Raw genomic sequence first — 27,500 nt, 5'->3', positions numbered from 1 at the left:
GGGCTTTGTGGACTTAATCCATGACAAACTGGAGTTGAGACCAGGAGGCAGAGTCGCAGTCTTACACGCTTCTCTGCGCTCTATCCTGGGCAGTCATCCATAGGAATCCCGAACCCAATAAAATACCCAATATTAACGGTGTGTGTGTCTGCCCAAGGACAATTTAAGGTAAAACCTAATAGAGGTGTCATACATAATAACCTAATAAAAGTAAATGTAACAACTACTACAGTGCAACAAAACAGGAAGATTAAATGTGGACTCTTAAACATAAGATCTCTAGCATCTAAAGCAATATTGGTAAATGATTTAATATCAGATTATAATATTGATATATGCTGTCTCACTGAAACTTGGTTGAGACATGAAGAATATGTCAGCATAAATGAGGCCACTCCACCCAGCCATATCAATACTCATATTGCCCGAGGCACGGGCCGAGGAGGTGGAGTTGCAGCAATCTTTGACTCAAGTTTACTTATCAATACTAAACAAAAATTAAATTATACCTCCTTTGAAAGCCTAGTTTTTAGTCTTACGCATCCGACCTGGAAAAGTTTGCAGCCAATCTTATTTGTTACAGTGTACCGTGCACCAGGTCCTTATTCAGAATTCTTATCAGAATTCTCTGAGTTTTTATCAACTTTGGTACTTAAAACAGATAAAGTAATTATCGTAGGTGACTTTAATATTCATGTTGACGATGATAAAAATAGCCTTACTGTTGCATTTAACTCTATCTTAGATTCTGTTGGTTTCTGTCAGAGTGTAAATAAACCAACCCACTGCTATAATCACACTCTCGACTTTGTTCTGACTTATGGTATTGAAATTGAGCAACTATTAGTCGAACCGCATAATCCTGCTTTATCCGACCATTTCTTAGTAACTTTTGAAGTACTGTTACTAGACTACAAAGCATTAGTCAAAAGCTCTTGCAGCAGAAACCTATCTGTTAGTGCTATAGCCAAATTTAAGGAAGAGATTCCACCAATACTTAACTCGATAGCATGTCTGCATGTAAGGGAGGAAACTTATACAACATGTACACCACCCCAAATTGATCATGTTGTTGATAGTGCTACAGATGCGCTGCGAATAAAATTAGCCTCTGTTGCTCCTTTGAAAAAGAAGAAAATAAAACAACATAGATTAGCTCCATGGCATAATGCCGATACCCGCAAAATAAAGCAAAAGTCGAGACAACTTGAAAGGATATGGCGTTCCACTAAACTTGAAGAATCTCGTTTAATTTGGCATATTACTCTCAATGAATATAAGAAAGCACTGCGTAAAGCGAGAGCAGCCTACTACTCTTCATTAATAGATGAGAATAAGAATAATGCAAGATTTCTTTTCAGCACTGTAGCCAGGCTGAGAGAGAGCCACAGCTTGACTGAGCCTTCTATTCCCATAGCACTCAGTAGGAATGATTTTATGTGCTTTTTTAACGATAAAATTGTTACTCTTAGAAACAAAATCAATGACCTCTTGCCTTTGACCAGTATAGTGTTATCAACAGCTCCCGGAAACGTAAGTTCTAATATTACACTAGATAGTAAACTAGAATGCTTTTCAGCCATAAACCTTGAACAATTAAATTCAATGATTCTCTCTTCTAAACCATCAACGTGTATCTTAGATCCGATTCCAACTAAGCTGTTAAAATAAGTTTTTCCATTAATTAGCACTTCTTTATTAAATATTATGAATATGTCTTTATTATCAGGCTATGTTCCACAATCATTCAAAGTAGCAGTGATAAAACCACTTCTTAAAAAGCACAACCTCGATCCAGAGGTTTTAGCAAACTATAGACCTATTTCTAATCTTCCGTTCCTCTCAAAGATTCTTGAGAAAGCAGTCGCAAAACAGCTGTGTGATTACTTAAAAAACTATGATTTATTTGAAGATTTTCAGTCTGGCTTTAGAACACAACATAGCACAGAGACAGCTCTGGTTAAAGTCACAAATGACATTCTAATAGCCTCAGACAAGGGACTTGTCTCTATTCTTGTCTTGCTCGATCTTAGTGCTGCATTTGATACTATCGACCATGATATCCTATTGCAAAGACTAGAGCACTTAGTTGGCATACAGGGAACTGCTTTAGGCTGGTTTAGGTCCTATCTATCTGAACGCTCTCAGTTTGTACGTGTCAACGATGAATCTTCCATGCAAACCAAAGTTAGCCATGGAGTGCCACGGGGCTCAGTGCTTGGACCTATTTTGTTCACACTATATATGCTTCCGTTAGGCAATATTATAAGGAATCATTCTGTAAACTTTCATTGTTATGCTGATGATACTCAACTATATTTATCAATCAAGCCTGATGAAATTAATCATCTAAATAAAATTCAAGACTGCCTCAAGGACTTAAAAACGTGCATGACCTTACATTTTTTGATGTTAAACAAGACCAAAACTGAAGTTATTGTACTTGGCCCGAAGAATCTATGAAACAAATTATCTAAAGATATACTAACTATGGATGGCATTAATTTGGCCTCCAGTGAGACTGTAAGGAATCTTGGTGTTATATTTGATCAGGATTTATCCTTTAACACCCACATAAAATCAATTTCAAGGACCGTCTACTTCCATCTACGTAACATTGCAAAAATCCGGCATATCTTGCCTCAAAACGATGCAGAGAAACTAGTCCATGCATTTGTTACTTCAAGGCTGGATTATTGTAACTCCTTATTATCAGGGTGTACAAAGAAGTCAGTCAAGTCTCTTCAGTTGATTCAAAATGCTGCAGCTCGTGTACTAACCAGAGTTAGGAAAAGGGACCACATTACTCCTGTTCTGGCTGCCTTACAGTTTTGCTGATATAGGCTTAGTTTGTCGGGGGACATCTTACTTCTTCCTTCTCTCTGTCTATACCTGTGTACTCTCATGTTCCGATTAACCCAGCTTCCCCAAATTTCTTTCTTTTTGGTGTCTATATACGCCGGGATCCGGAGTCATGGATGATCCTGCGGTCCTTTGTCATGGATCGCGAGTCCTGGATCTTGAGTCGTGGCTGTGGTCCTGGATCATAAGTCCTGGATGGATATCCTCGTGGATTCATCTTCCTATTATACACACATGCATTTCCAAACATTTGGACTACCTATGTTGCAAATGTATTATCTTTTCAATTTACACACGGCATCTATTGCACATCTGTCCGTCCCGGGAGAGGGATCCCTCCTCTGTTGCTCTCCCTGAGGTTTCTCCCATTTTTCCCTTTAAACTGTGGGTTTTCTCTGGAAGTTTTTCCTTGTACGATGTGAGGGTCTAAGGACAGAGGGTGTCGTATTGTCATACTGATATTCTGTACAAACTGTGAAGTCCACTGAGACAAATGTAACATTTGTGATATTGGGCTATATAAATAAACATTGATTGATTGATTGATTGATTTTGAATAAGAAAAAACGTTGGGGTTATTCACAGATAAATATGAAGTCTGACAAAGTACTTAACGTCCAATATATTGCATAGATTATTTTGACACTTGACAATCACCTTCCCTGAATTTGAGTCAGGTGTAACTAAAGTCTGATTTAAGGGTTGTTTATATTTCACATCATTAATCAGAATCTGCAAAGTTGGCTGGAGCCGGGGGCTGGACCCGTCCAATTCCAGTTTAGGAAATTCTGCCGTGGTTCCATTCCATTTCAAAGAGCTGTTGACGCTCAGCGTAACCTTGTCACACTGCCACTCCAACATCCAATCACAGGGCTTGATGACTAATCACGGGGTTTGTAAAGCAAGGCGGATGTTGTAGTCCCAAACGAAAGCTGGGGATTCTAGGTAGTTTAGTGTCTTCGGAAACTGTAGTGTCTAAACTCCTAAAAAAATATTTGTTTCTCTGAATCGAAGGTTAAAAACACAAAAGCATTGTACACCATTCAAACCAATCAATATTGTGTATTCAACAAGAATAAACTGATGTTTTTTAGTGGATGAGTAATGCAGATATCACAATGTAATCATTTGACAGTGAGGGGAATATATCCGGTTTTATTATGAAAACTTCGAGACCGGAAAAACTGTTTTCACCCACGCTAACTTTACATGGAAGCTGCCACACATACACGTTATCCTGGCGAGACCTCAAATCATCTGCGTAATATCTATCAAACTATAGATCCTAAACATCCACTGAACGTGGATTCTAAAAGTACAATATACACTTCTCGCTAGAAATCTAATCAAAAAGCATTTTAATGGCCAAACTATTCTACAATTTAGGATTTTCCAGAGAGGGTTATTTGTGAATAAACGGGAGCATGTTGTTTCTTACACGACCACTAGAGGTGCTACACTTTAAAACGTGGCTATGGGTCGTAATCTAAGGTGCTTAAACAATTGACCTATTTGGTCGTTTTTTGTAGGAGGACAGGCTGCTGCTGAACCACGACTGCACACAGCTCCAACCACTTCATCACGTTTGCGGAGGACACAACCGTGGTGGGTCTCATCAGCAACAACGACGAGACCCACTACAGGAGGTAGGTGAACCAGCTGGCCACGTAGTGCATAGATAACATTCTCTTTCTCAATGTGGAGAAAACAAAGGAGAGTGTGGTCGACTTCAGGAGAAACGACACCCAACACCCCGACCCACTGACCGTTGGTGGTGCTGCTGTGGAGCAGGTGAGCTGCACCTAATTCCTGGGGGTGCATATCACCAGGGACCTCTCCTGGAGTAACAACACAGAGTCAATCACCAAGACAGCCCAGCAGCGCCTCTACTTTGTCTGAAAACTGAACAGAGCCCTTCCCCCATCATGCTCTCCTTCTACAGAGGCGCCATCGAGAGCATCCTCAGCGGTTGCATCACGGTGTGGTTCGGAAGCTGCACAGCATCAAATCGCAAGACCCTGCAGCGCATTGTGAACACAGCTGAGAGGATCATCGGTGCCTCACTCCCATCACTCCTGGACATTTAAAACATCCGCCTCACCCGCAGAGCACTCAGCATTGTGGGTGACCCCACCCATCCCTCCACCTGCCTCTTCACCCTCCTGCCTTCAGGGAGGAGGTTATGCAGCCTGAGGTCGAGCTCCACCCGACTAAAGAACAGTTTTTTCCACCAGGCTGTCAGGAGGCTGAACTCTCTCCCGTCCCTCCCCTCCCTCCCTCCCCCCTCTCTTCCCTCTCCTCCCTGCTCCCACTGGACTATAACTCCCTCACATAGTCAGACACTCAAATCCAGCACCAGACACTTTTTACGCTGCTATGGACAATCTTGCATTAATGTACATTCTCAAAATATTGAAGTGACTTTTATTTTGTACATATTTATTGTTGTGTTTTTATTTAGGTCTTAATGTGTGCACATGTACAAAGGTGTCTTTGACTGTGTACATATTTGCATATATATTTTTTTATATTCGGGATTGTGGGAAACGGTATTTTGATCTCTCTGTCTGTACACACAAACTAGAAGATTGACAATAAAGTTGATTTTGACTCTGATCTTTCTTTAGTTGAATATCTAAGTTAGTCCTTGCCTTGAAAGTAGCATTACATTGTGCTGATAGAATTCATTTCTGAGCTAAAAGCTAACATTGGGCAAATACATATTCTCAAATCCATAACATCAAATTAGGAAATAGAGGGTTACTTTTTCAAAAGTTGTGACATCTAAATGTCCTCCAATTCTAGAATGACCCTTATAGCTTTAAAGAGAAAAGAAAAAACACTTTTCCCCACTTCAAATGAAGAGAAATGACCCAATTTAATGACTCACGTGTAAAACGAAAGGTTGATCGATATTTGACAGGTTTTTATTCATGGGAAACTAAAGTAAAGGGGCATTAAGACATCACAAATGTTACCCCTCTGAAATGTCGCTTTGAGAAACTAGAGAAAACAAAGAATGCTGTTGTTCTGATCCTCCCTGTTGCCATTACTGGAAAACGAAAGTCAAGGGGCAGTTCATGAGATTTATGCATAAATGCCCTACCTCTGACATTTGTTTTATCAGCAGTGAGCATTTAAAGCTCCGTGCTCAACAACAACCCGTCATTTACAGCAAATCAACAGCATCAAGAGCAAAAACCACCCTAACATTTACAGAACGACAGAGCTCAGGAAACAGCTGAATGATGAGGTGAGTTGCTGATTCTGGATTTCACTGTAAAAGTTAATCATAAGTATCATTGGGATTTAATGAATGTCTTATTGAGTTATTGGACCATGTTTAGCGTTATGGATCCTTAAAGTCACCCAATCCATTCCTTCTTAATTCTTAATTTATTTCTTCGACTTATGCCAGGTTGACAGGAATTTTAAAATGATGTATTTATTTGTCTTTGTTTTAATATTCAACCTATAACTGATTGATTTCTCCGTGGTCGTATTTCAGCATGAGGAGAAATGCTAAATCCATCTGTTTAGAATCATTTTTTTGGAATGAACTATTTTATTTCCCTTGGTCACCTTAACATTTCCTGTCTGCTTTGTTCGACTTTGTTGCTCAATGTCATACCTTTCTTCCTACCAACCTATACCTTACTTACTTGTATCCTCCTATACTTCTATCAACCTTTTTAAATGATCTGTTACCTTTCTGCCTTTCCTTTCTTCCTTCTGTTCTCCCATTCTTCGTAACACCTATTTCCCTACTCTTCTGTTATTGTGATACTTTTTTTTAATCCAGTCAATCCCTTATTATTTCCTTCTTATGTTGCCTCCACTTTTTACTACTGCTTCATTAAAGTTACTTTGTTCCTTGCTGCATATGAAATCACATTTAAATCTTCCCATGGACAACCAAACACAGTACATGGTAGAGCTCAGTTATTTTGTGTCCAGCAACTAACACAAAGAAAAATAAATCCGTCCCTCCCTTCCTGTTCATTCAAATTGTTATTCGGTCTGTCTTCCTCCCTATGAAATGTGGTGATCCAAAAATAACACACTTTAGAGCAGGGGTGTCCAAACTTTTTCACCGAGGACCACATACAGAAACATATACGAAGGGCTGGGCCACTCACTCGAGGTGAGGTATAATGCCTCATAAGTTAGCAAAATTAATCAAATAGATAAGTTATGCTTAAAGGTCCCATGTCATGCTTTTCCGGTTATTACCTGTCCCCTTGTGTGTAATGAAGGTTTTTCTGCATGTAAACGGTCTGCAAAGTCACAAACCCTCAAAGTACACCCTGTGGCGAGTACAACTCTAACTCAGAAAAGACCTGTTGAGGCTGCCCCAGAGCGCCTCGTTGGAGATTTCTCTTTTTCCATTGTTTTCTTCCTGGGTACAGTGACGTGCCCATACAACACACTCTCACTCCATAAACGTCCAGGAGCGATGCTTGGTCAGGGTCCCCGAGGCGTGCAGTTGTGACGCTTACGACCCGTCCACACTACAGCTTCGACAGCTTCAAAAACGGTTTCCAACGCGTTTGCCCATTCACTTTGAATGGGGTGACGTCACGTTGCCTCGCTTTTCGCCGAACTGAATTGTGGGTAGCAGAGCGGAGCTTTCCTGGCGTTTCAGGCTGCAAAAGTTGAACAATGTTCAACTTCTGAAGCCGGAGACGCCGGAGTAGCCAGCGTCAGCCAATCAAATCCCATTTATGCAAATCTGACAGTTCAATCGCAAGCCAATCAAACCGCGTGCAAGCTGGGAGAGCCAGACCGCAGCTTATTTCCTCATATTCCAAACGAGAAATTACGGTAGCAAATCACCCGGTTCTTTACGACCAGAACTGTTTACTGGGATACAAACCGGAGGAACCAGGCATGGAGGGAGGTGGCAGAGACAGTGTGTGAAACTGGTAGGTTTTCGCCTGTTGGGGAGTTTATATATATATATATATATTGCTCGCATAAAATCCCCGGGGTTTTTTGCTTTGTATGCCAGGGGCGGGACATTCATGTGATTGGTTGTTGGTCGCGGTGCTCGAATAAAATCCCCAAGCTTCAGACACGCCCAGCTCCAAGCTTTTTTTGAAGCTATAGCTATAGTGTGTATAGTGTTAGGCTCCTTCAGCTTCATAAAGGGACGCAAATAGCTTTCAACTGATTGCAATGTATTCCCATCTGCGGCGGGATTTGACGCTCATGGAAGCACGGCATTCGTTTGTGTCGGCTGCCCTTAAAGGCAATGTGAGCGTCCATTCCCATTGGATAACGGAGAATTGTAAACCCGGAAGTAAGTATTCCCCTTACTGTCGATTGATTTCACAGTGATATCTGCACTACTCATCGACTAAAAAACACCAGATTATCCTTGTTAATTACACAACATTGATTGTGTGCAATGCTTTTGTATTTTTCCCCTTCGATTCGGAGAAACAAATATTTTTTCGGAGTAAAGGATGCCTACCCAGAATATCCAGGGATCTGTGACCTGGTCCGCCGCCATGCGAGTATAGTCCAGGCCCAACTGGACGGCACCGATGACGACTCTGGAGAGACAATCAGCAACCAGGTTCGACTTGCCAGCCACGTGCTTAATGTCCGTAGTGAACTCTGATATGTAGGACAGCTGCCGCTGCTGACGTGCCGACCAAGGCTCCGCCACTTTTGACATGGCGAAGGTGAGCGGCTTGTGGTCGACAAACGCCATAAATTCACGGCCTTCCAGCATGAAACGGAAGTGCCGCACGGTCAAATAAAGTCCAAGGAGCTCTCGGTCAAAGGCGCTGTACCTGCGTTCTCTGGCCGTCAGCTGGCGGCTGAAAAAGGCGAGCGGCTACCAAGCGCCCTCCACCCACCGCTCGTGCACCGCGCCGACCGCGTGGTCCGACACGTCCGTTGTGATGGAGATGGGAGCCGCAGATGATGGGTGTGCCAGCAAAGCCGCAAGAGCTTCTGCTGCAATAGACACACTTCTTTATGGGTCTACAGGAAATGAATCATTAATTTAACAAGACTTTAACTGCATTATATCTGAGGCAAATCTCCCTTTGGGTTACTCATCAATGGTTTTGTTAACTGTGTGACTCAATTCCCAAGGCCTGCAGGATGTGCATCATTAGCTAACAAGAATTTAACTGCATTATCTCTGAGGAAAACTTCTCTTGGAGTTCCCGTTAATTGCAAAAACCATGGATGATCAACCAAAAAGACTCTAACACTCTCCTGATATTCTGGGAACTGCAACAAGACTTTCAAAAATGGGACATTTAAAAGGAATATACCAGAAATACGCCTTATTGAACTTTCTGCTATAAACACGTTATTTTAATACTTCAAAATATACATTAGTGGCAACACAACAAGCAAGGTGAATTATGGTCCCACATGGTGTCACCACAATACAAACGAATTAGGACACAACCTACATGTTTATATTATAGTTAATACCAACCTTGTGCCTCTTCGGGGGGTGCTAAACTTAAACATAAACGTTATCCTTTACTTTCTCCAACTTTATATGTAGATGAATCTCCGCTCCTTTTCTCCGTCACATTGTTTCCATAACAACAACAACTTCCTGTCAACAGCATAAACTCGCCTTCAAAAATAAAAGCATCTAAATAACACAGGAAGTTAACTTAAATTACATTTAAGACATATTTACAACTGCAACGAAAGTAAGAAAAACAATGTAATATCCTTTTCAGTTTCACAGAACACTGGGTTATTTACTCTTGTATTGCACAAGGTAAGAGCATAGCCGCGGGAAGTCATTTTGCTCAGGGGGTGCTGCCAAAAGTGGGGAGGGGGGCTGCTTAAAAAAAAGAAGAAAAAAGGCGGTGCCGGCCCGGCTGTCAGCGATGCGAGCAGCATAAATTGTTCGTTAAAGGCGAGACACGGCAGGCAAAAACATCGTTTTTCATGCACTGGTACATTTTGAGATGTTGTGCTATTTTGATTCCATAACATGTTTTCTTTCAGACTTTTTGAAAGATAACGTACAAAATACACACTTAAGTGTTTATTTTAATATAGTTTGTCTATTTGCGTCTGTATATTTCTCCTAAATTCACCAAAAGTTAGCATTCTAACGTAACATAAAGTACAGCGACCGCTGTTTGCACCATGTCATCAGAGATATCGTTGGAAAGCCTGGTCTCTCCTGCACAATCTCATCGGATCCAAATATGGTCATTTCCTTTGCATCAGCAACCAATCGTCAAAGTACAAAAGGGTCTTAAACCAAGAAACGAAATCTCATTGGCTGGTGTCAACTTCTGACAACGTGATTCGTTCAGATGCGTCACGTGGTGTGCTAAAACACTTCCTGGTTAGCTTTCCGCTAGAAATGTGAATCTCAAAATGGCAAAAGAACGGCGAAAAAACGTTCACAGAGAAAACTACAACAATTGTCACTTGCACGAAGCAAGATTATACAAAAAACAAATGACCCCGAACATGAAATACATTCACGGAGAGCGTCGAGGCGCAAGCTGTCATCCAAAGAACAGGAGGGTTTAGCTAGCGCGACACTGCAATCTTTAAAGGTCGTTTTCTCAAAATGAATTTTTTCTCCTACTCTCCGAAATGTCCACTTCAGTTGCACTTACATACACCAAACCTTCCAGTTATATTCCTATCAACATTATGAAGGCTTTTACTAAAGGGTTTGTTCATATATCATTCATAGCCTGAATTATATAAGATTGTATACCTAAAAACATGGCGAAAATTGATATTTTAGAGCTGTATTTTCTGATTTATGGAGTGATAAAAAGAGATATCCAAAATCCCTTCTGTAAAAGCCTTGGATGCTAATATGAATACAAAATGAAACAATAATTTTGAACCTGGCTTTATCCAAAGTTCAGATTTCGGTTCCTGAAATGTGTTAAAAATATGCTCATATTTAATGAGATAATGGATCATTTGCATATTCAGAAAACTTGTAATACAAGAAACAATTGCCTTATTGTAGGTAATTAACTGGAGAAATGTCTAGCTGATATCTTTAAGTTAAAAAAAATTACCCTATTCACCTGGGGTGTCTCGCCTTAACTGTTATGCTTACTAAACCATTATAGACCTACATCACTTAGCAACAGCTGCACATGCCCACACGTTAACTATGGGTCTTACAAACCTACATAACATTACAAAAAGTCAGAAAATATTATTAACAATATTAATAAAACTATGAATTCAATTTTAACTGATTGACAAGGCAAAACACTGCACAGCGGCAGCAGCATTAAAGGAAAATATCGTCTTACCTTGCGTATGTGTTGGGGCTTCACAAAACCCCAAATGTAGCCTTCCTCTCTGGGGTGGCACTAATGAAGACCCTCATTAGAGCAGATACATCCACATTGTCCAAAATGTTATTATGGACATGCATCAAAGTCAGATGTGTCAGTCTCTTCTGTGTCATATTACTATAGTTCAGGGGTTTTCAAAGTGTGGGAAGGTGAGCCTCCCCTCAGAGAACATAAGAATAGCCGCGCCCCCCCTCCCAATTATTATTGCTGTTATTATTATTATTATTGTTGTTGTTGCTATAATGCAGGGGTATTCAATTGCATTTCAAAGAGGTCCATTAAGAGAAAATGTAATTAAATGCTCTGTTTTCGCTGTCTACCTTCCGCCATTTGAAATTACTCCGACTGTTTCTCTCCTCTTTTCTCGTCTCTGTGTGTGTGTGTTTGAATCTATCATGCTGACTGCACCGATTTGATTTGCTGAGTAGCGTCACCTCCTTAAAACATTAAACAATAACTTTTTTAAACCTTTTTATGTTTTAAACATATTGTATAAAACTCCCCCACTACTTGGACTATTCCTTGCACCCCTCTAGAATAAGCCTGAATGGTCTAAACCATATTGCAGCAGTAACGTGCACATAACAAGATCGCAAGGACGCTGGTGGCGATCGGAAAATTGAGTGTTGTTCAGTTTGTGTGTTGTGGAACATGCGTGTCCGTGCATGAAAATATACCACACACCCAATTACAATTGCATGTTCAATTCACTACCCTGGAAGTTCATACAGTTGTTAAAGTTGGAGCAGCCTGTGGACAGCCGTTCTTCCTTGCATGTCAGTCGCCGACACCTTCTTACAGAGGACAGGCACATCTAGCTGCAGCACGACCCGTATATTTCCGCACGCAGTGTTCTCAAGACATTTTTTTTTTAACATTTTCAACATCGTGGATACATCCTTATATGCTCCCGGTAACACACTGAACGTCAACTTTGCCTCCTTATTACACTCACCCCTACTTTAGTGGGAACAATGAGTCTGCGTCTTTGATGCACACAGGAATAAACGCAGATCATACTCTGGCTGCAGCCTTTACCGGCACTTGCTTTTGATCAAAGTCAATGCGGAAAACCTGCACTCACACAGGTAAGTGGAGGTGAAGGGAATGAGCACTTTTACAGCCTTTTTGGCGAGGTGGGGGAACTCGGTCTCCACAGACAGCCACAAGTGGGCAAGTGTCACTTGTCTTTTTCTCGTTCTTTTGTGTCTCACGCTGTGCCTCTCCTGAAGCTCTCTAGCGCCCCCCTGGTTGAATAGTAAGCCCTGCTGCTTTATTAACCGGCTATTGGCAGCCGGCTTAACCGGGGAGCCTTGCTGCATATTATCTTCCATCTGTCCATCGAACACACGCGCCACCACTCAGCACGGAAACCTGCTCTGGATGTGCTGTGGTTGTCATGGTGACGAGCCACGCCAGTGCCCTCCAGATGCTGCATTTCACACAGGCTCTTATTATGTCCACTAAAACACATTTTCCTGTGTAATAACAGTAAAGTGCTGGTTCCCAAATTATTCAGAGGCGAGTCCGCCTGGACTTTATTTTCCCATCATACTTTGAAAACCGCTGCTCTAGTTGGAGTAGCTGGTGGTCCACTCTTTTTATTGGGTTGTTTGTTGGAGAAAAATTCCAAAATCCTTTTTTGCGCCATTCTAAAAAGTTGTCACTGCAGTGTGTGTGTAGCGTCAATTACGTCCCTATCCCACGACCGACGACCTAGATGATTCGGATTTTATTTATTTGGAAAATAAATTCAAACCACCTGACTGATACAAATATACTATGACTATTATATGCTACTGTATACGGCTAATTTTATTTTAAGTAAAATAATAACTATTTGATGTAGTTTAATCATTTTTATTTTGGTGGTCACTCAATTTTTAAAATGTACACCACTCGCCAACAGGGGGTGCTGCGCACCCCTACTTCCCGCGGCTATGGGTAACAGCAACAATAGGTTGTAGCATTCAAACCTGCTCATGGACTTGCATTGGTCCTCGCTTTTTTGTGTCTCTCCAATGATTTACGCAGGTGCTTCCAGTCTACATATCCATCCCTCGTAAATGCACCTTCAGCTCCTGGGCTGGGGAAACGTCTGCACATTTTACAGAAAAGCACATCCCTGCAGGTAGCTCTCTGCCTCTCTCACGGGGCACGCGCCGGAACCAACAACCAGTTTTTACCGTAGGCCTAAATGAGTTCAGTTCAGAGGATAAAACACATACAACATTAATTCAACTCGATATTTGTTCACTTGAATTTCACTTTGAATGCTTGGATATTCTCAATGGGTGAATACATTTTTTTATAATAATAACAAAAAAATAATAATACATTTTTTTTTACACCGAAGCTTTCTCAGGGTGTGCCAATGAGTGAACTGGGTGGGCCCTCACTGGCCCTATGGTGGCTACGCCACTGACACACACTCAATCTTTTCTCAGCTGCAGCTAAGCCGATTTTCCTCCCTGAGACGGTGATGACTTTCAAAGAGAAAACCAAGAATATTCAGAATTAAGTATTATTTTATTTTTTAAAAATGTTTTTCCGATTTCATATCATATAAACACCAAATCCCAACATGCAAAACATCCAATCAGCGAGCTTAAACCATAGCTGAGGATCTTGGGTAATCGCTCAAAATGCCTACATCTGTTTCCGGTTATTTTATTTTGAAATTCAGTTCCTGAAGGACACCAAAAAAGCCAGAGATTATGGAATTAAACAAATAAATTAAAACAAGGATAATTGTGTGTTATTGGTGATTAAATAACAGTGTGTCATTTAGAAATAACAAGTTAGAAGGAAAAAAGGATAAAAAAAAAAATACAGATTTCAGTATTCTGAGGCTCTGAGCCCCATTTATTTTCCTCAAAGACGAAAAAAAAAGTCCGACATTATACGATTTAAAATAAAAACAATAATTGTGGCTTGATATTGAGTAAAAACATGTTTTTATGAACCCCACAGCTTCCGGTCTTCCAAGACCCGAACGGACAAAAAGACGTGCTGCTGGCACGAAACATACTACCAATAGAAATACATTGCTTTTAAAATCGTTCTGTGTGACACGACAAAAAGGGGAAAATCGTGTTGGTGAACACGAATCAATAGATTAAATGTTGTGACTATAACACGAAAGGCCATGAGACTGGGTTGGAATTGCACAACAGAGGTGGAAAAAGTACTAAAATCTTGTACTTAAAGGGGACCTACAGATGTAGCGCTTCATTTCAGACAGTTTGAAACGCGAGGGCCGTGATTGGTACGTGATCTGCCCTTGCTCAAGGGAAAACCTCCAGCTTGACTTGAGACCGCCCCCGTGATAGATAAATGTAATTATAATGAAGCCAGCTGCAATGGATCATTGATCCACCAGTGGGTGCAGTGGGGTTCCACACTGGAGCTCATGTGAAATAAAGTCAGATACAGTACGCTGGATGTACAGCGGAACTTTGTTAAGATCCATATGTGACGGATATCATACTCTGTGCTAAATAAGAGACACGTAATCATTTACAAAACATCACCATGTTTTTATTTAACAAAATAATGTTGTTTAGTCGAAAAAAACGAACGGGAGGAAATGCAGCCCGGCTCTCCTAATTTAATCAACATCTTCACCACGATCATTTATGTTTATGTTCGCCGAATTGACATGAAATCAATGACACATATGAATATACTGTATTCAACTTCATTAAAACGTTATTAACGTGCCTAAACTCAGTAATTCACTAAAAATATTTATATTTTAATGGAGCCTCGTCGGCAGATCAGGATCCCAACGCGCAGCGGAGGGATCTTGGTCTGCATGACGGGTGTTTTTCCCCATAAGGAACAAGTCGCTGCAAATTATCCCGCTTATTACATGGCCACATTCTCAAAAAAGTAACGACATGACTCCCAATATTAATTTAAATGCTTTTATGGATTTAGAAAATGCTTTTATTGATTTAAACAATAGTTGTATGTATTGATTTAAATTGACATGCATCCGCTAAGAAAAATAGTCCGTTGTTACCGTTTTTTAAACAGTCTGAATGAAATGGCAGCTCTCAGCTGTGTATTTACCAAGCGGCAAACTCTGTGGAAGAGCCGGGACGCCAATACGGAAGTGGCACACACTGCAGTTCATATATTGGCCGATAGGGACTGACTGCAGAAAGGAGCAATTTCCATAGTCCCCCATGTTAAAATGCCCAACTTTACAGCAGAAAAAAACATGTTTCTACCCGTGGATGCAATACATTTTATTATGAATATAGTTAGATTCCACCTTCATGATTATGGATATGTGAGTGAATTGTTTTCTAACACGACCCTTTTATTTATATTAGGTCTTAAAGTTTTTGCATAAATTAGGGCTTGGTCACATTGAGTGACGGCTCTGTGAAGTGACTGCTGCTGTTAGCTTCTTGTCTCTCTGCTAGCTGCTCCGTGAAGCTACAGGCACTCTGCCTGTTCAGCTCATCCAGCGCAACACAACTTGCCCCCGGCCGTGTTTGTTTGTTCTTCATGCTTATATATCGGACTATTGTGACTCGCTCTGCGGTTGAAACAGACGGTGCATGAATGCGGTTTTGCGGTAAGTGAAATTAGAGTACTTATTTATGTGTTAATGATTTTAATCAGCTACTTAATTAATGTTACGGCTTGGGTTAGCGTGTAAGCGAGTGGTAGCTACATCGGTGATAACGATGCTAATAGTAGCCTCCAAGTTAAAATCATAGACTATATATAAACGTTAAAACGAAATAGACAAGTGTTAAGTGGGATAATACTGTACAACAAACGGCTTCTGTTTGAGGTTGATAAAATAAGGTCATCCTTGTAACTTAGAGAGATTATTATTATTTAGGTAGGAACTGTATGCATCGCTAAGGTTAATTTAAATTGGCTATGCTCAAGTATGTAGACAAGCTAATGTCGAAGTAGTGTATGTGAAATCAACCTCACAACAAGATGTGTGTATATTACAATTATTAATGTCATATTTCAAGATGATTACTTAGATATTACAATATGGTTGGTTGAGCTGGAGTTCATTATTGAGCTTACACGTTAACATCACAGTCATCTGAACAACAAACCCAAACCTTGTTGTTTTTATGAATTGCATTACCAAATTGGTATCAAATAAACAGCAAGCATTGCTAACACAACTTCCAAAGTTACAGTAAAATAAAAAGGACCCTGACTCGGACAATACACAATCCAACATGTTCAACAGAAGAGAATCAGTTATATTGTTTGTACACATGGTACTTTACATATATATCTGTTTGTTTAAGGTGTCCAGGTGATGCAGACAGGCTGGACCAGAGAGTGAGAGACAGAACTGGACCCCTCACAGCATTGAACTTCAGCACAGGTACAAATACTATTTTTTTCATACTGTACAAAGAATCAAGAAAGTATTGACTTTAATACACGGATATACATTCCATTAAACAATACTAGATCACCTACACACCAGTGAAGTTGAGGATTTTTTCTGTGCAAAAAGTTACATTTAGATTTTAACAAGCAATATGATTTTATCAGCTTTCTAATTTAATGTATTGAAGGCAAAGATATTTAACACAGTGAGAACTGCTACTATTTATCTCTCAATATTGTATGTAAAAAACGTGATAAAAGTTATTCTCTCAGTGAGACAACAGAGCAAGCTTCTACAGTTGCACTACGTTTTGATAACAGTTAAATATTATTTTGATAATAACATATATTTCAATGTTGATGAACGTCATACTTTTCATTCATAATCTGATTGTCTTTGTAGCTCACTGTTGAAATAAAAAAAAAACATTACAATTACAAAATAATTATATCTACAGCCCCTAAACACACAAACACACCGCTTTCATAAATAACACACTTGTTCTGCAATAATATGTTTTATGTTTCCTGTAATTTTTGTTAGGAAAGGACATGCCTGAAAGACACGACATGTTCTCCTTCTCTGAGGGTCAAGAAGAACATCCAAGAGGAAAATTAAAAGCTGATGCTATGAGATTTTAAGACCAGTACACTACTTTTATTGTAAAAACAGTCAGCTCATCGAATGCACCTATTTCCACATCTACACTCCATCAGCTGATTATTTCTATTTGCCTCGCTTTATGAGCTTCACATCACTTGTGCCTTGTACCGCAAAGTTTGCAACGTCACAAATAAATAGGGCCAATCTTCAGTCAGATGTGAATGTGTAATCTAACATTTTCAGTAAGAATAATGGACAAAAAGGAGTGCAAATACAAATACAATTTATTGAAATGTGAACCAAAAGTTAATCAAATGTTTTAAATTAAACGCACATATGGACAGAATGTGTAAACCTATTAAATGTATAAGTAAACACATTTAGTCAAATAAAGGGACAGATTAGGCCTGTGCAGTTGGTATCAGCTTTGCCCAGCATGGGCTCCTCCATCAGTCCCTCCCACCAGTCCCCCTCGCAGAGGAAAGACCCTCAGTCCTCTCCAAACCAACAGACAGGACTTCCATCACACGGAGGTTTCTCCCTGAAGTCTCTGCAACTTTCTGGACACCACGCTGTCTCAATCCGTCCAGACTGAATATGAGAGGGGGAAAATGAAAATAACAAATGCTTTAGACAATAAGAAACATAAAGTTGACTGTTGAGTTGCTCAGTTTTTTTAGATTGTCAATACTATTACTGTATAACTAATATATCAGGTTAAGAGACACATTCAAATAAAGATTGGTCTTTAAATACATGTTGTCTTTTGAATTGTTTGTCTAAAGTCAAGGATCTAGAACTGGTACTTAGTTTTAATGATACAGTCTGGTTATTATGCTGCTCACAGGTAAGAGCACTAACTAGCTACCATCACATGTACCTTAGCTTGACTTAAATGTATTAAACGTATAATTAAGTGATATCAAAATATAAATAACTAATGTCATGCAAACATATTAATATTTGCTTGATTCCAATGTTGAATTCATACAAACGAATTCATACAAACGTTAAGGGATTTTAAGATTCTGAAGTTTTCTGCTAAAAACTCAATAACTTAGATTATTATTTATAGTTTTGCTGAATAGTTTCATGTCCGCTTACCTTAGAAACGTAAAATACCACGGCAGTGTGCCGATGGGGAGCATGTTAGCTTAGCTTGGTAGCTTCAGCTAGCTCTGGAACTTTCAGCTCGGTGGCAGCAGGTCCCGCCTCGGCTCCGCCTCTTTGCCCTTATTTGGAGCAGGCGGGAGTTGAACTCTGACGTCACTGTCGAGCCGTTAGTGGCCGACTCCGCCTACTAAGGGCTTCTCGGCAACTGCAGAATCCTATGGGTGACGTCACGGACCCTACGTCCATTTATATATACAGTCTATGGTATTTACACAACTAATGGCCAATCAACCACAGCTCTCTCCCCCCCTCCCCCCCTGATCTTTCTTCTCAGCTAAATTAACTGTAGGTTACTCTGAGTGACAAGCTTACAGTTAGACACAACACTGTCATTGCAAGTGACCCTCAGTTAGTTGACTTTTATGTTCAACTGCTAAATTCGTTACTGATAAAAAAGGGCTTCTACTGTACCTAATTACCTTAACACTAGAACCGCCAGAGGTTTTTGTATAGGCCTACCAAAAACCGTCAAATCCCGCTATTAGAATGCAATTTTTAAAAACATAGGGTGCTACATAACACACTTTCAGTAAAAGTCACGGACTGGGAGACTTTAATATTTTATTGAAAAAAAGTTACATTGCACACACACAACACACATCACACAAATTAACCCGATTGGCGGTTCTAGGGTTAAATAAACTCACTAATTAATTAAACCAGTTCAATACGCATTATTCTTATTCTTATCATTCTTTATGAGCGCAGAAATAGTCTTAAAATCAGATCTGTTTTTTAAATGAAATCTGACGGCAGGCAGTTAGCTCTGATCACCTATGATAAATGCGCCACACCTAATCGCTGGCCATTCAGCCACAGAGCTCCCTCGATACAAATCAAGCTGTAGACGGTGTGAAAGCACCTATTGTTTTAAATAATGGTCGGAATGTGACCTGTGAGCCTTCTGAATTACCGTGTACAGCACATTCTAAACTAAAATGTTCAATCAATAAAGTAACATCTTATCTTATCTTAATAATATATTCATATTAATAATAATAATAAATCATACAGTATGTGTCCGAAAGGGAGCAGGAGGAAGCAAACACAAAAATATACAAAAAATATACTGCATATTAAAGCAAACGATTGTAAAGGTAAAAGTATGAGCATAACAAATAAAGAAGTGTAATGTAAACATTTACATTATAATTATGATTATTTAATAGATAAAGACTATATATTATTGAATTACAAGATATACTTTAGTTGATCTAAAATATTGATGTGTTCAAATGCTCTTCAAAACACAACTGAAAGTCCATGAAACTTGTCTTTCTGTATTTGTGAATGAAGCGCCATCTTGTGGTTAAAACCTGAAATTGAAAATCTGGCAACGCCCTCTTGGAAAATAGTGGGAGGGCTCAACATTCCTCAATAGAGAGGCGAAGTCCCGCCCATCTACTTCCGACCCATGGGACCCCGGAAGCGGAAAATTATACATTGACGTCAATGGAGAGAGAAAAGTCATCTTTCGATCCCGTTTGAATTGTGCCACGAATGACACATATGATGTTTGTCAAATTAAAAGAACATTTTGCAAGTCAAAAAAATAAAAATGTGTCGTAAAACTGTGAAGTTACAATTTTGTTTGTGTGAAACCGCTCAGTGAACTACAGGTCTCTGGTCTCGCACAATACGCGTCACCATCACAAAGATGGCTGTCACGTTAGTAAATTTCACCTGTTTCTTTCAGAATGAGGCGAAAAAGTATAAAACGAGGTGAAAATCACTACAAGTCTGGGCATGTTGAGAGCTGTACATACACGAAAGGGAGCGGTTCTGTAAGAGCCAGCATGCGGGACCGGCTTTACAAGGTTTCAGTGAGTAATATGAGTGCAATGTTTAAGGTTAATGTCAGCTAGCTAACAAGGTACACTAACGTGTTTTGTTTTAGAAACTAGTTTTCTCCTTAAGAACTTTGTGGTGTCTGTGTATGCTGTGGATAACATTAGTGTTCACAAGAACAAGATACACTCCCGTGTTTTGTTTTAGTTGCTCTTCAGATTGAAACGGCCAGTTCTATATCGACTATATGTGTGATCTCCTTTTTACATCTCGTTGTGTCATTTGAGTTTATTTGCTGTGTGTAGATTCAAGGATTTTGGTTATCTTGTCCAGGGATGCAAACTTGTCACCTTTCGGCGAAATTCTCCGTTCTGAATCCAAAATAGGTCGTTTTTGTGATTCCTGTAGATCTGCAATACAAATATTTTTGGGGTATGGGAGGGGGTCTGGGACCCGGATTAATGTGCGGCTGCGAGCTTTTTTTATATATATTATAATGAAGCGCGAGCTGTGTGCTCGAGTCTTCCTGCCTGTCGGCTCTGCTCATGATGTATAATAAGCCTCTGCTGCTCGGCGATGATGGTCTAGCTTCAGCAGCTACATTACCTACGGTGCGTTCGTTAATATTAACTGTGCGTCCGGAGTCCCTGTGGCACAGACTGGACCGCTGGTGAACAGCTGTTAGAACGGGCCGTTCAGGTGTTCACAGTAGAGCTCCCTGTCGGAGCGGCAGAGCGTGATGTGCACTGAAAAGTTTTTTTTCCCCGTCGCAATATTATCGTTGAGCTAGCTAACTAGCATACATTGTCACTATCTGCTAACGTTAGCTTTAGCCTTCGTTTTCTAATCGTTTTTTTCATAGGCTATAAACAGAGGTGGTATAAGTATATCTTGTAATTGATTAAAATTAGAAGTACTCAGTTCTTGTACTTGAGTAAAAGTAGAAGTACCAGAGTGTAGGAATACTCTGTTACAGTAAAAGTCCTGCATTCCAAATGTTCCTCAAGTAAAAGTAGAAAAGTATTATTATCAAAATATAGTGAAAGTAGCGACAGTAAAAGTAGTCATTTTGCAGATTGGTCCATTTCAGAATAATATGATATGTTTTATAATGATTGATCATGAAAGTGTTCTCAAAGCTGGTAAAGGTGCAGCTAGTCTGAATGACTTTGTATACTGCAGGGTAGCTTTTGGATTTACTCCAGGTGGAACTAAAGTCTGATTTAACACTTGATTATATTTCACATCATTCATCCACATCTGTAAAGTAACTAAAGGTATTACATACATGTAGTGGAGTAAAAGTACACCATTTACCTCTGAACTGTAGTGGAGTAGAAGTACAAAGTAGCAAAACATTGAAATACTTAAATAAAGTACAAGTATCTCAAAATTGTGCCCAAGTATAGTACTTGTTGAGTTTATGAACTTAGTTACTTTACACCAGTGGCTATAAAGATAGAAAGACTAAGCCTTGCACAGAGGCCTGAAAATACATTTTCAAAATGCTCAACAGTGCTGCCAAAATTATAAACTGACTACTACACAATTAAAATAAATGCTTTTTATATATTTCTATTAGATGTGACTCTATGGCGTTTCTGTTAATATTAACACTGCTGCTTTAGTTGTTCTGACTGCTAAAATCCTGTTATTCCTCATTTTAAAGCCGATATTCTGTGGGGTCAGGGGGCTCGGATCCTTGTCACCTTTTTCATACCTGATGAGTTTGCATCCCTGTTAATTTGTTTGGTTATCTAGGCACAGCTGTGTGTGACTCCCTCTGGTACACTGGTATGTGTTTTCCTAATGTAGAGAGCATTGATTAATTAATAAACTACACACTGACTCTAGATCCTGACCAAATCCTTATTTTTTGATCAAATGTTTTTCAAAAAAATGTATTGTATATTATATAACAGCTGCACATCACAGACCGGAGTCTCTGCTACTGTGGACCACGAAGGAGGGGATCATCATCCCCATCCCCAAAGACCCTGCATGGCATGGAAATCTCCTCCTCCTGGAACAATTCTACACCCAGCATATGCTCCCTGTGTTGGCCAGTAGAGAGGAGGACATTTAAATAAACATACTCTTAACACCCTCGGACTCTGCGTTGTGTTTCGTATGTGTGATGGGGTGTTATGCAGAGGGGAGGAAAACAGGACACAGCAGATTGGGATTGTGGTGGAGATGCTGAGCAGTTATTTAATTGTTGCGTGTAATTATTATTATACTGCGTGCTTCTTAGTTATTCCATCTTTTGCTGTAACATGGATCTGTATGTAACTCTATATTTACTTGTTATCTACCACACTTCCTTCTACATCATACACCATCATTATACATGGTGTATATAGGATATATATATATTTGTATAAATATCTGTAAATTGTATAATTTTATTTTTCGTATTTGGGATTTCTCTTTTGTCCACTCAAATACACTTGGCCCTTTCTCTTTTCCATGTGGAAAATGGCAGCTGCATATTCTGCTTTTCTCATCTGCTCCCTGTCTGCTCATCTATGATGAGAAAATTATATAATTAATTACTTATAATCATTTAAACCTGTTATTACCAATATTTCACAAATTCTTCATGTAAACTTAAGAGCACAGCTGTATGTTGAGTATGTCAGCTTTGCTTGGTTCATCTTACTGGGGGGGGGGGCTGCTACATGGATGTCGGTGCAGTCCACAATAATTTTGCAGCTGAAGGCAGAATGAATTTATTATTGACTCAGAATGAAGCACAACTTAATGTCATACAATATCCATCCATCCATCCATCTTCTCCCGCTTATCCGTGGTCGGGTCGCGGAGGTAGCAGTTCCAGCAGAGAGCCCCAAACTTTCTTTTCCCTGGCCACATCAACCAGCTCTGACTGGGGGATCCCAAGGCGCTCCCAGGCCAGAGAAGAGATATAATCCCTCCATCTGGTTCTAGGTCTACCCCTTGGTCTCTTCCCAGCTGGACGTGCCTGGAACACCTCCCTAGGGAGGCGCCCAGGTGGCATCCTAACTAGGTGCCCGAACCACCTCAACTGGCTCCTTTCGACGCGAAGGAGGAGCGGTTCAACTCCGAGTCCCTCCCGGATGACCGAACTTCTCACCTTATCCCTAAGGGAGACACCAGCCACCCTGCGGAGAAAACCCATCTCGGCCGCTTGTACCCGCGATCTCGTTCTTTCGGTCATGACCCATCCTTCATGACCATAGGTGAGGGTAGGAACGAAAATGGCCCGGTAGACAGAGAGCTTTGCCTTTTGGCTCAGCTCCCTTTTCGTCACAACGGTGCGGTAAAGAGACTGCAGTACCGCTCCCGCTGCTCCGATTCTCCGACCCATCTCACGCTCCATTGTTCCCTCACTCGAGAACAAGACCCCGAGATACTTGAACTCCTTCACTTGGGGTAAGGACTCATTCCCTACTTGGAGTGGACAGTCCATCGGTTTCCTGCTGAGAACCATGGCCTCAGATTTGGAGGTGCTGATCCTCATCCCAGCCGCTTCACACTCGGTTGCGAACCGATCCAGTGAGTGCTGAAGGTCGCAGACCGATGAAGCCATCAGAACCACATCATCTACAAAAAGCAGTGGTGCAATCCTTAGTCCACCGAACTGCAGACCCCCTCCCCCACGACTACGCCTCGAAATCCGATCCATGTATATTACAAACAGGATTGGTGACAAAGCGCAGCCCTGGCGGAGGCCAACCCTCACCTGAAATGGGTCCGACTTACTGCCGAGGACCCGGACACAGCTCTCGCTTTGGGAGTACAGAGATTGGATGGCCCTGAGTAGAGACCCCCTCACCCCATACTCCCGCAGCACCTCCCACAGTGACTCCCTTGGAACCCGGTCATATGCCTTCTCCAAGTCTACAAAACACATGTAGACTGGATAAGCATACTCCCAGGCACCCTCCAGGATCCTTGCGAGAGTAAAAAGCTGATCCGTCGTTCCACGACCAGGACGGAATCCGCATTGTTCCTCCTCAATCTGAGGTTCGACAATCGGCCTGACCCTCCTTTCGAGTACCTTAGAGTAAACTTTCCCGGGGAGGCTGAGTAGTGTGATGCCTCGGTAATTGGCACACACCCTCTGATCCCCCTTTTTGAAAAGGGGAACCACCACTCCGGTCTGCCACTCCTTCGGTACTGTTTCCGACTTCCACGCAACGTTGATGAGACGTGTCAACCATGACAGTCCCTCAACACCCAGAGCCTTCAGCATTTCTGGGCGGATCTCATCCACCCCCGGGGCTTTGCCACTGTGAAGTTGTTTGACGACCTCAGTGACCTCCCCCCGGGAGATTGGTGTCGATCCCCCTTCATACTCCAGCTCTGCCTCTAACATAGAGGGCGGAGTTGTCGGGTTCAGGAGTTCCTCAAAGTGCTCCTTCCAACGCCCTAACACTCCATCAGTTGAGGTCAACAACGTCCCATCCTTACTGTACACAGCTTGGATGGTTCCCTGCTTCCCCCTCCTGAGGTGTCGGACAGTTTTCCAGAACAACTTTGGTGCCGCCCGAAAGTCTTTTTCCATGTCTTCTCCGAACTTCTCCCACACCCGCTGCTTTGCCTCGGCCACGGCTGAGGCTGCTGCCCTTCGGGCCTGTCGGTACCTTGCAACTGCCTCGGGAGTCCCCCGGGATAACAAATCCCTGAAGGCCTCCTTCTTCAGTCGGACGGCTTCCCTGACCACCGGTGTCCACCAGGAGGTTCGAGGGTTACCGCCCCTTGAGGCACCTAGGACCTTGAGACCACAGCTCCCCGCCGCGGCTTCGGCAATAGAGGCTTTGAACACCGACCACTCTGGTTCAATGTCCCCAACCTCCACAGGAATGCCCGAAAAGCTCCGCCGGAGGTGTGAGTTGAAGGCCTCCTGAACTTGGGCCTCCTCCAGACGTTCCCAGTTCACCCGAACTACACGTTTGGGCTTACCAGGTCTATCCAAAGGCTTCCCCCGCCACTCGACCCAACTCACCACCAGATGGTGATCAGTTGACAACTCCGCCCCTCTCTTTACCCGAGTGTCCAAAACATACGGCCTCAGGTCCGATGATACGATAACCAAATCGATCATGGACCTTCTGCCTAGGGTGCTCTGGTACCACGTACACTTATGAGCATCCTTATGTTCGAACATGGTGTTTGTTATGGCCAATCCATGACTAGCACAGAAGTCCAGTAACAAACCACCACTCCGGTTCAGATCAGGGGGGCCGTTCCTCCCAATCACTCCCCTCCAAGTGTCTCCATCATTGCCCACATGTGCGTTGAAGTCTCCCAGCAAGATTAAAGAGTCCCCTTCAGGAGCCCCATACAGGACTCTTTCCAGGGTCTCCAAGAAGGCCGTATACTCTGAACTGCTGTTGGGTGCATAAGCACACACAACAGTCAGAGTTTTCCCCCCCATAACCCGCAGGCGTAGGGAGGCAACCCTCTCGTCCACTGGGGTAGACTCCAACAACGAAGCACCCAACCGGGGACTTGTGAGTATCCCCACACCCGCCCGGCGCCTCACACCTTGAGCAACTCCGGAGAAGAATAGAGTCCAACCCCTATCCAGAAGTAAGGTTCCAGAGCCGACGCTGTGCGTAGAGGTGAGCCCAACCAGATCCAACTGGTAACGCTCCACCTCCCGCACAAGCTCCGACTCCTTCCCCCCCAGAGAGGTGACGTTCCACGTCCCCAAAGCCAGCTTCTGTCGCCCGGGTCTGGTCCGTCGAGACCCTCTGCCTTCACTGCCACCCTTCTGGCAGCGCACCCGACCCCATTGCTGTTTCCCGTAGGTGGTGGGCCCGCGAGACGGAGAAGCGGAGGTGTTGCCCACGTTGCCTTTTCGGGCTGTGCCCGGCCGGGCTCCGTGGCAAGCCCGGCCACCAGACGCTCGCCGACGAGTCCTCCTTCTGGGCCATACAATACATTGACTTTATTTGTAATTGTGTAAAAAAAATATGAGCATTGATTAGCAAGCAGGACCTGCAGGAACAGAGAATGGTGATGGATGGAGCTGGGAAGAGAGAAGAATAAAGAAAACAGATCAACTTTATTATCGGATATTAAAAATTCAATTTCAAAACAAGTTGCCGCTCCTACAGTTTTCTAGTGTGTAAAGATGATTTCACATGACCAATGCAAAATATCACACTCAATACATGTGTGTCTCTGAGGGGTGCATTGTGCCTTTGATGTATATAAATAATATACCATAACCAAATACTATTACGTACAGTGGAAATCAGGTTGCCAAAGCAGGTCAGTCCAATGTGCATGTTCCTCAGGGTCTCAGCAGTTACAGGTGAGGTAAAGAAAATAAAAGAGAAAAAGGTCAGTAACAACACTTTAAAGTAACAACACTGAATAATTATCTCTTAATAATTTTCTCTCAGTAATCACTCAACTACTGTCTTTCCAACAAACAGATTGACTCACTCTCACTATCATCACAATGAAACACGTCCAGAAGAATGTCATGCAAAGCTGCCTGCCTTCCTTCCTTCGACTCTCCCTGAACTGCCTGATCTTTTAATGGTCAATGTTAACCATTTGTGCAGATAGCATTAAGTAGAAAAGATCGCTGATACTAATGTGGCGTTAGCCTACCTCCCGCCCCCTTAGCACCTGGTGGAGGGGGCGATAGGCTACTCTTCAAATGTTTCACAAAATACTTACCATCATGACTACTCTTACTGTTTAACATTTTGGTTTACTTCATGTTAAGGCTAATACAAATGACAAGGCTAAGTAATGTAATATAATGCTAACTAACATGCTCGCTACTAGCTAGGTAGCTAACTTGACTATGTTCCATGCAAAACATGTAGCCTATATTGCCTGATATGTTTGGTCCAACGACTCCTGGTCCTTTCATCAGACGGGAAGCGATAGAACGAGCAAGTGGTATGATCTCTTTTGTGATTACAACCTCGTACAAAGCACACAGGCATCTTGTAAAAGTGAATTTATTGGAGCAATCTCTTATATTTATTGGAGGGAATAAATCAGTCTTCTTCTTCCTCTTTGCTTTGCGAGTCACAACCAGTCTTGGAGCATTATCGCCTATGACATCACTTACGCGACCCAGAATGCATTTGGGATTTGTAGTCTTTCTAGTTGCGTATTATTCATAGTCTTATATTTCAGCATTTTTACGACAAACTGTGACTTTTTTTGCATGGAAATGATTGTTTAAGATTGACAAACATCATATGTGTCATTCGTGGCACAATTCAAACGGGATCAAAAGATAACTTTTCTCTCTCCATTGACTTCAATGTATAATTTTCCGCTTCCGGGGTCCCATGGAGGCTCCCGGAAGGGGAGGGACTTCGCCTCTCTATACTGGTCTT

The 27,500-nt window shown here is 41.7% G+C and overlaps 2 protein-coding genes and 1 long non-coding RNA gene across 5 annotated transcripts in view; 2 read left to right on the top strand and 1 right to left on the bottom strand.

Moving 5' to 3' along the window:
- The window catches only part of LOC307037345 (uncharacterized protein), a 22,241-nt gene extending 17,860 nt beyond the window's left edge, over positions 1 to 4,381 (bottom strand). For both annotated transcript variants that reach the window (XR_013807657.1, XM_079678155.1), the window contains exon 1: positions 1 to 4,381. This exon is cut by the window's left edge and continues 3,230 nt beyond it. The gene's annotated coding sequence lies outside the window, so the exon portion shown is untranslated.
- Positions 1 to 27,500, top strand: part of LOC307037200 (E3 SUMO-protein ligase KIAA1586-like) — a 131,588-nt gene that overhangs the window by 55,189 nt on the left and 48,899 nt on the right. The window contains exon 3 of one of the 2 annotated variants that reach the window (XM_079677977.1): positions 4,392 to 6,115. The exons of the other annotated variant lie outside the window; for it this stretch is intronic. The gene's annotated coding sequence lies outside the window, so the exon portion shown is untranslated. The remainder of the gene's footprint in view (positions 1 to 4,391; positions 6,116 to 27,500) is intronic. 2 annotated transcript variants of the gene reach the window in all.
- On the top strand, positions 15,798 to 17,221 carry LOC307037366. Its single transcript, XR_013807660.1, has 2 exons — positions 15,798 to 16,569; positions 17,122 to 17,221. It is a non-coding gene; the product is annotated as an uncharacterized lncRNA (long non-coding RNA).

The sequence above is a fragment of the Notothenia rossii genome, assembly GCF_949606895.1.
Source record: "Notothenia rossii genome assembly, chromosome: 1".
Taxonomy (NCBI): Eukaryota; Metazoa; Chordata; class Actinopteri; order Perciformes; family Nototheniidae; genus Notothenia; species Notothenia rossii.
Note: the sequence above shows the minus strand (reverse complement) of the source record. Positions and strands in the feature narration are given on the sequence as shown.